We start from the raw sequence: 14,280 nt of genomic DNA on the forward strand, positions 1-14,280 counted from the left end.
CTGTCTAAAACATTCAGTCTGAGCTCACTCTTCAATATTACAGCTCCTTTCCTAAATGGTAATTATATCTTGGGTATTGCAACCCTTTGAAATTACTAGTGAAAGCACTTTTCCTCTCCCTCCCGCCATTTTGAAAGAATTAGATCTTTTCTCAGGTGCAAAACTTTCAAAACGTTCAATATTAATGACATATTATTCAATGATGCTAAGTCATTCTACATTTCATATCCCAAACAAAATTATGATCCAACCAATATCATCAAAATCATAACTGAAATGAAGTAAGCACTAGAACTCAGTTTGTACACCTAACACTAATCTTATTCCTCAGAAGACTTGATAATATTGTCATGATGAAACTATTTGGGAAGTGATTTTTAAAATGAAAATGACTCTAGGGAAACAAATATCACCTAAACTTTCTCCAGAGGTCTATATAGAATATACATAAATCTCATCTATTCAGAGTTACCTTCATTACAAATAAAATTTTGGGGAGCCTGATAGAAAAAAGCTTGATACTATTTCTAGCCAGCTGATTTTAAAGAGGAAAAGAGGCTCCTGATGTTATGGGTTTGCTACCGAACTGAGGGGGCTGCAGAAAGCCAGAGATGGATGCTGTCTGCTGGATGTTTATGTTCACACTTTTCTTATTCCTGTTTCAAGAGGAGTAACCAGTTACAAAGGACCAGAGGGTGTTTTTGCACCTTTTCCTCCTCTTGATTAAGGTAGACTTCACAGCCCAAGTGTGACAGGCAGTGTTTCTGCACACTGGAGTCCTCCCAGGAGCATATTGTCTATCTCTGTAGGAGCTGGAGGCTTTAGATTGGTTCAGACACCACTTTGCCATCAGCAATTTCTTTGTATCCAGAAAAGAAAGTGGTGTCAGGTATGGTATATTTTCTTTGGATAGTTTACAGGAGTTGTCCCATACAACAGAAAGCCATACCTTTCCACAATATAATGAAAATAGCCTGGGTTTTAGAATCGAAAACACCTCCAGTTCCACAACTGTTAGTTGGAAAAAGTGCTTAATGTATGTGGGCCTGGTTTTTAATCTTTAAAATGGTAAAAGAAAACAAAACAACCTATTTCATGGGGCTGTCATGTGAATTAATGTGCTTTAAAATTTTTAATATTCTAGAATATAAATCCAGCAGAGTAGGTACCTTGATCATATTTTTCCCTCTCTTACCCCAAGGTCCTAGGGCAGCATCTTGCATAAAATAGGCACTTAATATATCTTTTGGATTGTACTGATTGAATATATTCAGCATACTGAACATTTTTTTTTTTTTTTTTTTTTTCAGTATGCAGGCCTCTCACTGTTGTGGCCTCTCCCGTTGCGGAGCACAGGCTCCGGACGCGCAAGCTCAGCGGCCATGGCTCATGGGCCCAGCCGCTCCGCGGCATGTGGGATCTTCCTGGACCGGGGCACGAACCCGCATCCTCTGCATTGGCAGGCGGACTCTCAACCACTGCGCCAGCAGGGAAGCCCCTGAATATTTTTTTTAACCCAGGTCCTAACATAAACAAGATCAACAGTGATACAATATGGTTTTTGGCAAAAACTTCTTGTTCATCATAAAATATTACTTTTAAAATTGGAAGTGTTTAAGGTGACCAGCTGGACAGTTGAAGAGAACTTACCAACTGTAATTCTATTCGTTTATTCTCCTCCATTTTTTGTGAACTTTCTCTAAAGAGCAATAGCAAAGGATAAGTCCATGGTTTTGGATGATTATAAAATTTAAAGGTAATTTTAATACTTCAAGTAAAAAGAAAACTGGTATTTACTTGGAAATTTGGCACATGTGTTTCCAGGAGAGGAAAAACCTAATGACTTCATGGATGTATGACTTTTGCCACTTCTTCTTGCTGTGTTTTAAAATGAATAACTGAAAATTTTGTTTGAGAAACAATTTCATTCCAATTGCTTATATTTTCTACTGCTTTAACATATTCTAATTTTTCTAAGTATTCTCCACTTCATCCTCCTTCCCATCCTGCCCAGGCATATGGTTATTTCTACTTTATATACTATTTTCCAACGTACAAAACTAATAGGCAAAAGAAATTATGCATATGGCATTCTGATTTTTCTTTTGCTCCCATGGGCAGAAATATGAGAAGTTCACCACTGAGCCCAGTTTACAGTTCAAGTGTTGGTTAGTATTAAAACAGTGCTGGATAAGGATGTAATCACACACCTACTTTCACCCAACTAAATTGTTTAAAACCTGCTCTCCTCTTAATACACTCTGATTAAGAAATATGTGTATAGTTTTTTTATTACTTTTCTCCATTATAATATACTATGTACATAAATATGTACATAAATATATATTAAATATAATAAATATTAAATAAATCTATTAAATATAAATAGTGTACAACATATACAACATGTTGTTCATGTGTACAACAGATTTGTGAATGTTGAACCATCCTTGCAGCCCTGGAGTAAATTCCACTTGACAGGGTGTATGATCCTTTTAAGGGGTTGCTGAATTCAGTTTCCTAATATTTTGTTGAGGATTTTTGCATTTATGTTCATCAGGGATATTGGCCTCTAATTTTCCTTTTGATGGTGTCTTTGGTTTTGGTAATAGGGTAACACTGGCCCTTTAAAATGAGTTTGGAACAATTCCTCTTCGATTGTTAGGAAGAGTGTGAGAAGGATGGAAATTAAATCTTTGAATGTTTGCTAGAATTCACCAGTGAAGACATCTGGTCCTAGATTTTTGCTTGTTGGAAGTTTTTGATTACTGCTTTAATCTCCTTGCTAGTTAATTGGTGTATGCAGACTTTCTATTTCTTCATGATTCAGTCTTAGAAGATTGTATGTTTCTAGGAATTTATCCATTTCTTCTAAGTTTTTCAATTTCTCAGCATATAATCGTTCATAGTAGTTTCTTAGGATCCTTTGTATTTCTGTGGTATCAGCAGTAACTTCTCTTTTGTTACTGATTTTATTTATTTGAGCCCTCTCTCTCTCTTTTTGATGAGTATAACTAAAGATCTGTCAATTCTGTTTATCTTTTCAATGAACCATCTCTTAGTTCCTTGATCTTTCCTATTGTCTTTTTATTCTCTTTTTCATTTATTTCTCCTTTGATCTTTATTATTTCCTTCCTTATACTAATTTGGGCTTCATTTTCTCTTCTTTGTCTCGTTCCTTTAGGTGTAAACTTAGATTGTTTATTTGAGATTTTTCTTGTTTTTTGAGGTAGGCCTGTATTGGTATGAGCTTATCTCTTAGAACTGTTTTTGTTGTTTCTCATAAATTTTGGTATATTTCTGTTTTTATTTGTCTTTAAGTATTTAAAAATTTCTCCTTTGATTTTTTTGAATGACTCTTTGGTTATACAGTAGCATGTTGTTTAATCTCCAAATTTTTGTGATTTTTACAGTTTTCTCTCTTGTAACTGATTTTTAGTTTCATATCATTGTTTGGAAAATATGGTTGATACAATTTAAATCTTCTTGAATTTATTGAGACTTGTTTTGTGATCTAACATGTGATCTATCCTGGAGAATGTTTCACGTGCACTTGAGAAGAATGTTTTCTGCTGCTTTTGCATGGAATATTCTATATATATCTTTTAAGTGCATATGATACAATATATAGTTTAAGGCACCTACTTACTTGTTGATTTTCTGTCTGGATGATATACCCACTGATGTAAATGGGGTATTAAAGTCCCCTAATATTATTGTATTGCTGTCAATTATTCCCTTTAGTTCTGTTAATTATTGCTTTGTATATTAGGTGCTCCTATATTAGGTGCATATATGTTTACAAATGTTATATCCTCTTCTTGGATTAAACCCTTTATCATCACATAATACCCTTCTTTGTCTTTTATTACAGTCTTTGTTTTAAAGTGTATTTTTTCTGACACCAGCTTTCCTTTTGTTTCCAGTTGCATGGAATATAATTCTCCATCCTTTTACTTTCAGTCTGTGTGTATCCTTATTTCTTCAGTGAGTCTCTTGTAGGTAGCATATAAATGAGTCTTTTCTTTTTTTAGTTCATTCAGCCACTCAGTCTTTTGACTGGAGAATTTAGTCCATTTACATTTAAAGTAATTATTGATAGGTAAGTATTTATTACCATTTAAAATATTTTTTTCTGTTTTTTTAGTTTTTTTCTGTTCCTTTCTGAGAGAAGCCATAATAACTTTTATTGACTGATTACTTTGTGCACTGCAACACTCTCTTATTTAATTCTCCCAGTGTCACAATATAAGAATTTTAACTTTATTTTACAAAAAAGTAAATTGTAAATCAGAGAAGTTAACCTAATTGTTTAGTACCATGATGCTAAAGCATAGCAGAGGCAAGGTTAAGTCTCAGGTCTGTTTATTCTGGCTCCCCTTCACTAAGGAGAAATGAGAGTTGTTTTTCATAAACACAAAGAAAAGAAAAAAATTAAATTGCAAAAGCCTAAATTAACCCTGTATGATGACTTATCTATGGTGAGAGAAGATTTAAAGATGAAGATTATACGAGTAGAGATAAATTCAAAATTTTGTGTATTCTTGTTAGGTATGTAACATTCTCGTGGTGAATGCAGCACAAAACAAATTAACAAAGCCTTGAACTTGCCATGGTTCCATGGCAAGTTGTCTGTTCGTGTCATGGAATCAAAGGTTGTTGGGGGGAAAATTAATTGTTGAAAACCCTAAAACCAGGTGAAAACTGATATTTCTTATTTTTTTCTTCAATTTTACTTCAATTAAAATATATAAACTTAAAAAACTTTTAAATTTATACTAATTTGGTTGCCTTATTTTCTTACAGAGTTCAAAAGACAGAAGCAAAGACAGGCATCACTTGATACATCACTTTTCATATCTCATCTTTTCTTTGCCTGAGTGGCAAGGTTAGGTTCAATTGTAAAAAGAAATATAAATTGATGTTCCTGTGCTTGCAAAATATTAGGATGCCATTGAATATCTGAACCTTAATATGGAGTCTTTCTGAGGTTTTCTTCATAAATAATAGCTCAGTATTAAGCTTTGGATTCTGATACAGAATATGTTACTGGTATTTTTTAAAGCAAGACGATTAAATCATTCTAAAGAAAATATAGCAGAACTTGTCTGTATCTAAGCTCTATATTTGGAAAATCCAAATATAACCATATCCAAAATTAACCATACTCAGCTTTATCCATGGTATATTAATGCATACATTTGGAGCAAATTTAATTTTGAAAATTCAATTTAAGCACTTTAAAAAGTAAAGGCTCATACTTTATAAATCAGTGAAGGAAATACAATTCAACAAAAAAAATGGGTGAATAAAATGGAGAACCATTTGATAGAAAAATAAAGACAAAGTTTTCAAAAACCTATGAAAAACTATGTAGTATCACTATTTTGAAGAAGTAAATAAAGACGAAATACTGGCTTCATCTATCAGTTTTGTAATTTTCTTTTAAATGTGATCATTGAAGCCTCAGTTAAAAGCACCTCTTCTGAGATACCAGTTGTATTTAAAGTGGCTCCCTTTCCAAGTTACTTTGTTACCTTATCTATATACTAAGTATTTCTTATCATACTATGTAATTTCCCTTTTACACTTGTCTACCTATCTATCTATCACCTATCTATCTATCTCTATCCATTCATCCATCGTCTGCCTATACATCTACCTTTTTATCTATCCATATCTCCATTTATCCCTCTCTATATTTTTTTTACTACCTACCTTTTGCCAAGTAGAACATGGGCTCCATAAGTTCAGCAATAATGTTTCTCTTACTTACCACCTCATCCCTTGCCTAGGATGGTGTCTGAAACTTAAGTGGTGCTCATAAAGTGGTCCTTGAAGGAATAAGTACATGCTACAGAGTAAAGAATGTATAGATAAATGGGCTCACTACTGTTAGAAATGCATTAATAAAACTTGGCTTATATATACTTTGACACAGTTGCACAAAAATGAACTTTTGTGTATAGAGGAGTACATAATGCAGTAATATTTGTGATAGCAAAAATCTGGAGTTACCTAAATTTGTCAGTAGGAGGGTGGTTAAACAAATTTCTTGGTATCCATATGATGAGGATACTATTAACCATTAAAACCAATATGGTTATTTATATTTATATGGGATGATACCTAAAGATCTCAAAGTTCTATTTTTCATTTTTTAAAGGCTAGATGCAGTACAGTTTTTATATAATACTTTTTGTTTAAAACTTTTATAAATGTGTGTAACATTTTATATATACACACATATAGATAGATAAAAATATACAAAATAGTTACATTTGGAAAGTGTGAAGCTGGGGAATGGATGGAGAAGATACTCTTCATTTTAGGCTTTTTTAGTACTGTTTGAATGTATTAATATGTTTATGTGGTGTTTTTCTAATGATGATGCTGATGATAATAAAACAACTTCTGAAAAAACATAATATAGACCTACACCTGCTATTTAATAAGATATTGCAAAATAAAATTTTAAGTTAAAAAAAGCAAGTTTGGGACTTCCCTGGTGGTGCAGTGGTTGGGAATCTGCCTGCCAATGCAGAGGACACGGGTTTGATACCTGGTCCGGGAAGATCCCACATGCCGTGGAGCATCTAAGCCCATGAGCCACAACTACTGAGCCCGAGTGCCTAGAGCCCAAGCGCCTAGAGCCTGTGCTCCGCAATGGGGAGAAGCCACTGCAGTGAGGGGCCCGTGCACCACAACAAAGAGTAGCCCCCCACTTGCCGCAACTAGAGAAAAGCCTGCACGCAGCAACAAAGACCCAACACAGCCAAAAATAATTAATTAATTAATTAATTAATTAAAGAAAAAGCAAGTTGTAGAAAAAAATGAAGTTAAGTAAAAGGAATGCAAGAAATTAAAAGTAAGAAATAACTCACATGTATAGGTCCTAAGTGTTTATTTAGAGATATATGCTAAAATCTAAACAGTTCTGGAAGAATGTTCACCAAGAGTTAACCACAATATATTTTGGAAAATAAGTTAAGTGAGTCTGATGGGGAGATTTTCATGTTTTCTTTATGTTATATATGCTAGAATATTTTAATAATGAGGATGTATACATGCATTACTTTGTAACCAAAAACAATAATAAAGGGAGGAATTAAAGCCTCAATTATATATAAAAACCAGGTATTACCAGATCTTGAAAGTGTCCACCTCTTGATACTTTGGAAATAAAAAGAAATTCCTTAATAAGGCAAGGTAAACTTGAGATATAAACATTAAATGAGATGTTGGGTCAGAAATTCAAAGTTAGTACTTTTATGGCTTCAGACAGAAGTACCGTCTACTCACACCAGATTACTTTCCTAAATAACCTGAGCTCTTTTAACTCTAGGGATTTAGGCTTAGCTAGTCTACCTAGAATTCCTATATGACCTTTTATGTTAGGCACTCTGATGTCTCTTCCTCTCTGTTAACCCCTGACAGTTCAGGGAAGAATTACTCATTCCACATTCTGGGTTGCTCCAGCATTTATTACACTTATGTATATATGACTTTTTAGCTTTATGGTCTCCGAGTACCTTGAAGTTAAGGACTTTGTGAGGAACCTCTTGAAATCTCCAGATCACTGCAAAGTCTTGTACATAAGTGTTCGGTATTTATGTGGTGAAGTTGTGTCTGATTCTTGACTTCAGAAACAAAGTGAAGACTGCCACATGAGTGTAGCATCCATGATCTCTGCTCACAGTATTGACTTGCTATTTGTATATCACTTCTTACTTTAGAGTTCTTACATGACTTTATCATTTTCATGTATCATCTCAAGCCAGAAAAATAGGCATTAGCACTCTTCACATTTTACTGTTGAAGAAACAAACATATTTATTTTCCCACAGGCCCCAAGTGGCACAGCTGAGCTCGGCTCTCGGGCCATTTAAATCCAAAACCACAACCAATTAGTGTAAAGCGGGGGATGAAATGACACCGTTCTGGAGACAACGTACTTCTGGGAGGTTAGACACAGCAACCTTCTGCAGACATAAATAAAGGTTGGTAGAGGCCCTCTACCACAGTCACTCTTCCTCTTATAGACTTCTTTTCATTTGCAGCAGGGATGGGGACATTCTTACAAATGGTATGTCTATCCCAGCTCCCAACATCTCAGACAACAGCCAATACTCAACAATACTGCTTCCTCCCTCCACTGAAACCCATGCAGACTAAAGAGACTTGATGATCCAGACCTGTAGCTCCTTCTAATTATTTCAATGTATTATGTAAATAATAATAATAACAATAAATGTAACCCCTCCTGCACACCCAAGGTCAAGACCTGAGATTATGTGAGAAATTCGGGAGAAGAGAGAAAGAGGAAGAAAGAAAAGCAGTGAGGGAAATGCCTTTCTCAATGTTAATAATAGCTAACATTTTTTGAGCACTTACAATGCAGTGTTTAAAAGACATAGTATAATAACATAGAGGTTAACTGAATAAACTTAGAAGTCAGACGGTATGGGTTTGAATGTCACCTCTGGCACTCACTATGACTCTTGGACAAGTTGCTTACTTTTTCAGTGTCTTAGCTGTAAACTGGCGCTGATGATAATAGTGATGTGGTATCTGCCAATTTCCATAGTGTAAATTCTGGTACAAATGCCCATTAGAAGCTACCAATGGCTTAACAAACAGCTCACAACATTTTTGAATATTTAACAATCGTCTCTCAAGAGCTGGAATGAGACAGCTCCAGCATACCCCTGTTGTTATGATGATTAAATAAATTAGTGGCATAAGCATTTACAGGAGTTCCTGGGATATAGGGTGCATTACATTAGGTATTTTTTAAAGAGATACTTAGATTAACTCTTCTATTTCTCTATGAGATTCTGTTATCCTATTTCTTCTATTATTCTATGAGATTAGTGTTATTTTAATTTCAAGGGAGGTTAACGAGGTAGAAAAGAGCTTCAGTATCTGGCTGCTAAGAAGAGTTGGGACTTGGGCAGCCTGCCACACCATATTGCCATCTTGCTTGGATTACCAGGAGATCACATCCTGATGGGGATCATTGTGCCTACATAAGAATTTGACTGTGAACGCTCACAGGGTGAAAGAAAATTAGAGAATCCTGGTACTATTACACAATGTGAAACGCCAATATCAGCTCTAGAGGTTCCTTGGTCCCAGGGATTTTTCTATTGCCTTTGAGGCAAATTATTTATCATATCAAACAATGAGAAAACCATACTAATATGTATTCTCAAGAATGGGGCAGACAATAATGACAAGTTCTGTTCCCTAGGCATTTATTTTGTGCTTGACACTTTATTAACCACTTGAAATGAATTATCTTACGCAATAATAACAGCAACTGGCTAAGGTAGGATTATTATTGCAACACTCTGCAGATGAAGAAACTGAAGCTCAGCAGTGTTAAGTAACTTCTTCAAGGGCACAAAGCTGCCATAAACAGCTCTGTCTGAATCCAAAGTCTATGGATACACTGAAAACCATACACTCAACTGCTATCTCTTAAATTCATGAAAAATTGTCAAGAAATTTAGAAATACATTGATGCTCTTCAGAGATGAAAGTATTATCAAGAAATCTAAGGTTCATACTGAAGCTTTTTAGGGTTGAGAATGTTAAAGACCAATGTCAGGTCAAAGGTAGGGTGAAATTCATGTACTCCATGTGATTACTCCTTCCTAAAAAGTATAATTATATTTTAATAGAACTACCAGATGATCCAGCAATTCCACTTCTGGGTATAAATCTGAAGGAAAAGAAAACCCTAATTCAAAAAGATATATGCACCCCAATGGTCATAGCAGAGTCATTTACAATAGCCACCTAAGTGTCCATCACAGATGAATGAATAAAGGAGATGTAGTTTATATATACAATGGAATATTACTCAACCATAAAAAAGAATAAAATTCTGGGGCTTCCCTGGTGGCGCAGTGGTTGGGAGTCTGCCTGCCGATGCAGGGGACAGGGGTTCGTGCTCTGGTCTGGGAAGATCCCACATGCTGCGGAGCAGCTGGGCCCATGAGCCATGGCCGCTGAGCCTGCACGTCTGGAGCCTGTGCTCCGCAGCAGGAGAGGCCACAACAGTGAGAGGCCCGCGTACCGCAAAAAAAAAAAAAAAAAAAAAAAAAGAATAAAATTCTGCCATTCACAGCAGCATGCATAGACCTAGAGGGTATTATGCTTAGTGAAATAAGTCAAACAGAGAAAGATGAATACTACATATTATTATTTATATGTGGAAACTAAAACACACACACACACACACACACAAATGAATATAACAGAACAGAAAGATTCATAGGTACAGAGAACAAACTAGTGGTTACCAGTGGGAAAAGGGAAGAGCAGAGGGGCAAGATAGGTGTATGTTATTGAGAGATACAAACTACTATGTACAAAACATAAGCAACAAGGATATATTGTACAGCACAGGGAAACAGAGTCATTATTTTGCAACTTTAAACAGAGTATAATCTATAAAAATATTGAATCGATATGTTGTATACCTGAAACTAATATAATATTGTAAAAAAGCTATACTTCAATTTAACAAATACATGTATTTTACTGTCAACACCCCTTTACTTTACTTTGAGTATGTATATAGATCTGAGACTGGAGGAGGGCAGGAAAAGAATTCTGTGCCTGTCAAAGAAACTCGTATTAGGAGATACGTAAGGGCCAACTTCGGGCTACTCTACATTCTGTTTGATACCTTCATTGTATTGGAGGAAAAAAAAAATTAGTTGGTTCATTTAGCTTTTCACTTAATTCAGCGTTTTATTGTGCACTTCAGTTCTCACCCAAATGAACAGAGACGGTGCAAGAAACAGAACACAATTAATGGGGCTCTCAAGACACGTGGTTGTTGCTCTTGCTTCTTTAAGAGACAGAAATCATTTTCTCCCTTCTGCGAAACTCCATTACCCAGCAAAAAAAGAGTTTCCTAACAAATGTCTATCTTACCAAAAATGGAGAACCCATCTCTGTCTCATATGTATAGAATCATGGGCACACATTCACAGTGTACCTACACACAGCAAGCCTGCCCACAAAGCATTCCCCTCCTTTTGCCTGTTAAAGATATAATGTCCGGGCATGAAGCAAAGAATCACTATAAATTAGAAGTAGTATGGCCTTTAGCTCAAATTATGTCGAGTCTTCCCATTTTCAGAATAAGGGAAGTGAGGCTCGGAGAGGTGAGATGATTAGTCCAGGGTCAAGCAGGTGGTCATTGGGGAACGTAAATCAAGTTCCCCTCTCTCAACTCTATACATAGCCTTTTCTCTCCTATTCTAGGCTTCCTGCTTAATATTGATCATTGTCATGGTCCCACAGACTGATCTCCTTGGAAGCTTATCACCCAATCCTCTCAAAAGATGCATGTGCACCGGCAGAGAATCACTGGCCATCTTTCCACACACAAATATGTTTCCACATACAAATATGAGCTGGTGGCTGGTTTGAGTTTCTACTGATTCTCCAGCACATGCTTCTCCCCACACAAACAAATACATTACTTGCCTCATGCTAATGAGTTTCATCAGCTTAAAGAGCCAGTTTAATTAATCTTCTGTTTAACGAAAAACAATTCAATCTGATAAAATGTTTAGGAGAGAAACTAAAGCTGGTGTTTTTCCTACAAGTAATACGTCAGGTAGGGTTAAGAAAAAGTGTTGGCAAGTGATGCAGAAGAAGTAATTCATTATTGAAAAATGATCTCGATATGTGTGATCATCTCAAAAGCTCGGCATTCACTGAGTGGCCTTCGTTTAATCACAAGTTGGCACATTGTATAAGCCAAACATCTCATCTTCTGTGCCAAAGACAGAGCAGCTTCTGCTCTAGGGAACAGATCCAGGTGGTAGAAGTTCATGGCACATCCTGGTTACTTGGGAAATAAGCTGCCATTTCATTCTGAACTTCTCAGTACTGTGAGTTCAGCTTCCTCAGCAGAGATAACATTTTTTTCCTCCCAAAGCCACCATTATTTGCAATGGAGACAGTGTTAATTTCACTGCTTGTCAATTAAGCTCATCCCTTAATTTAGTTGGGATGTGTATACAAAACATGACAGTGCTAATTCTAGTCCTTAATTCATGCCTAGAATAAGCTATACTCTCCAAGCATCCTTGCCTCCAATCTTCCCATCTCAGTTTATTTTATGGTCAGATTAATCCTCTTATGCGTAGGTTTAATGAGAACATCATCCTACTTCAAAATCTCTTGGAGTCCCACTCACTACAGGGTAGAATCCAAGTTCTCTAACAAAGCAGTGAAGGCAGCAAACAATCTGAATCAATCCACCTGACTAGCCTTATCTCTCCTACTTCATTTCCAGGAATGCTGAATGCTTTATGCCATCTAAGACTTGTCTCATTGAAAATCAAAGTCAGGATTAAAAGAACGTCTGACTAGTAGCCTTGCAATAGCCTCTTCCCATCTGATACAATAGGGCCTATGAGACTTAGGGGAAAAGTAACATGAAATTCATTCACACTTAGTAGGGCACTTTTGAGAACCTACTGAATGAGAGTTTAAAAAAAATTAAAGCAATACTTGCTGAAAATTAAGCTGGCTACTCTCTGGATTTAAACAAAAAAAATATTTAAAAAAACCCAATTCAAGCTTAAACACTCTATGAATCCATAACAATTAAGAGAATTCAACAAATAAAAATGAAGAAAGTATATAAAACACTGTGCTGTGGACTGAATGTTCACGTTCCAACCCTCACTCCAATTCTTATGTTGAAGCCTGATCCACAGCGTGATAGTATTTGGGAATGGAGTCTTTGGGAGGTAATTAGGTTTGGATGAAGTCATAGGGGTTGAGCCCTCATCATGGATGGGTGTTCTTATAAGGGGATTAAGAACGCAGAGCTCTCTGTTTACAGTATATGAGAGTACAATGAGAAGCTGACTTTCTGCAACCCAGAAGAGGGCTCTCGCCAGAACTATGCTGCCACCCTGATCTCAGATCTTCAGCCTCCAGAAATGTGAGAAATAAATTTCCGTTGTGCATAAACCACCCAGACTATGATACTTTGTTATGGCAGCATGTACTGACTAAGACAGAATGTTTTTCAGACGTTGGTCCACAGAGAGTATAGGACAGTGATCTCTGAAAGAAGGTTAAAAAAGTGAGATGATGCTTATGGCTATCCTACCTGACCACTTGGAGAGAGATTCCAGGCCCCAGTGCAAGGAGAAGGAATCCAAACAGGCTCTCTATCCTCTCTGGAGTTGAGGAGACAGTGTTTAAAGTTTGGGGATGCAAAAATGTCTAGAATTTGAGAGGCAGAATACTAGAGAGAGTAGCACATAGGAATCCAGAAATCTGATAAGGTTTCCATGCAAATGCTTAGATGATCAGTGCACAACTGTGAGGAAACTACTAAGTCTTGAAAAATAATCAGTAGAAAGAAGGAAGTGCACAAATTCCTGTTGCTCACACAGGAGGAGGAAAATTGCATGTTTTCACCAGACTTAAGGGAAAGACTTTCTAACAAATGAACCATTGAATAGGGACCTCAGAGGGTATTGCTTCAGAGGGAGGTCAATAAGATATAGACTAATGGCTGCTATGATCACAAAACAAAACTTCAAAGAAGGTTTCAAAAGAAATTAAATAGTACCATGTAACTTAACTGTATTGAAAACCAAAGATCAAAAATATTGGAAGAAACAATAACAGAAAATGTCCAGCAACCACTAATAAAAATTTTACAATGTCTGGCATTCAATAAAAAATTAGCAGGTATGCAAAAAAGCAGGAACATATGGCCTATAATGAAAAGCATGTCAGGTAATAGAAACAGAACTCAAGTTGACAGAGATGAAAGAGTTAATAGACAGAGATGTTAAACTATTATTATAAATAAACTCCATACATTCAAGAAGGTAGATGAAAAGCATGAACAAGTTTAGAGATATAGAAGATATAAAAATGACCCAAATTGGGCTTCCCTGATGGCGCAGTGGTTGAGAGTCTGTCTGCCGATGCAGGGGACACGGGTTCGTGCCCCGGTCCGGGAAGATCCCACATGCCGCGGAGTGGCTGAGCCCATGAGCCATGGCCGCTAAGCCTTCGCGTCCGGAGCCTGTGCTCCGCAACGGGAGAGACTACAACAGTGAGAGGCCCGCGTACCGAAAAAAAAAAAAAAATGACCCAAACTAAAATTTTAAAGATAGAAAATGGATCATCTCAGAAGAAAAATATACTGGATAGGATTAAAAACAGATTAGACACTGCAAATGCAAGTATAACTTGAAGGCATAGAAATAAAAACTATCC

The sequence above is a fragment of the Grampus griseus genome, assembly GCF_964374135.1.
Source record: "Grampus griseus genome assembly, chromosome: 8".
Lineage (NCBI taxonomy): Eukaryota > Metazoa > Chordata > Mammalia > Artiodactyla > Delphinidae > Grampus > Grampus griseus.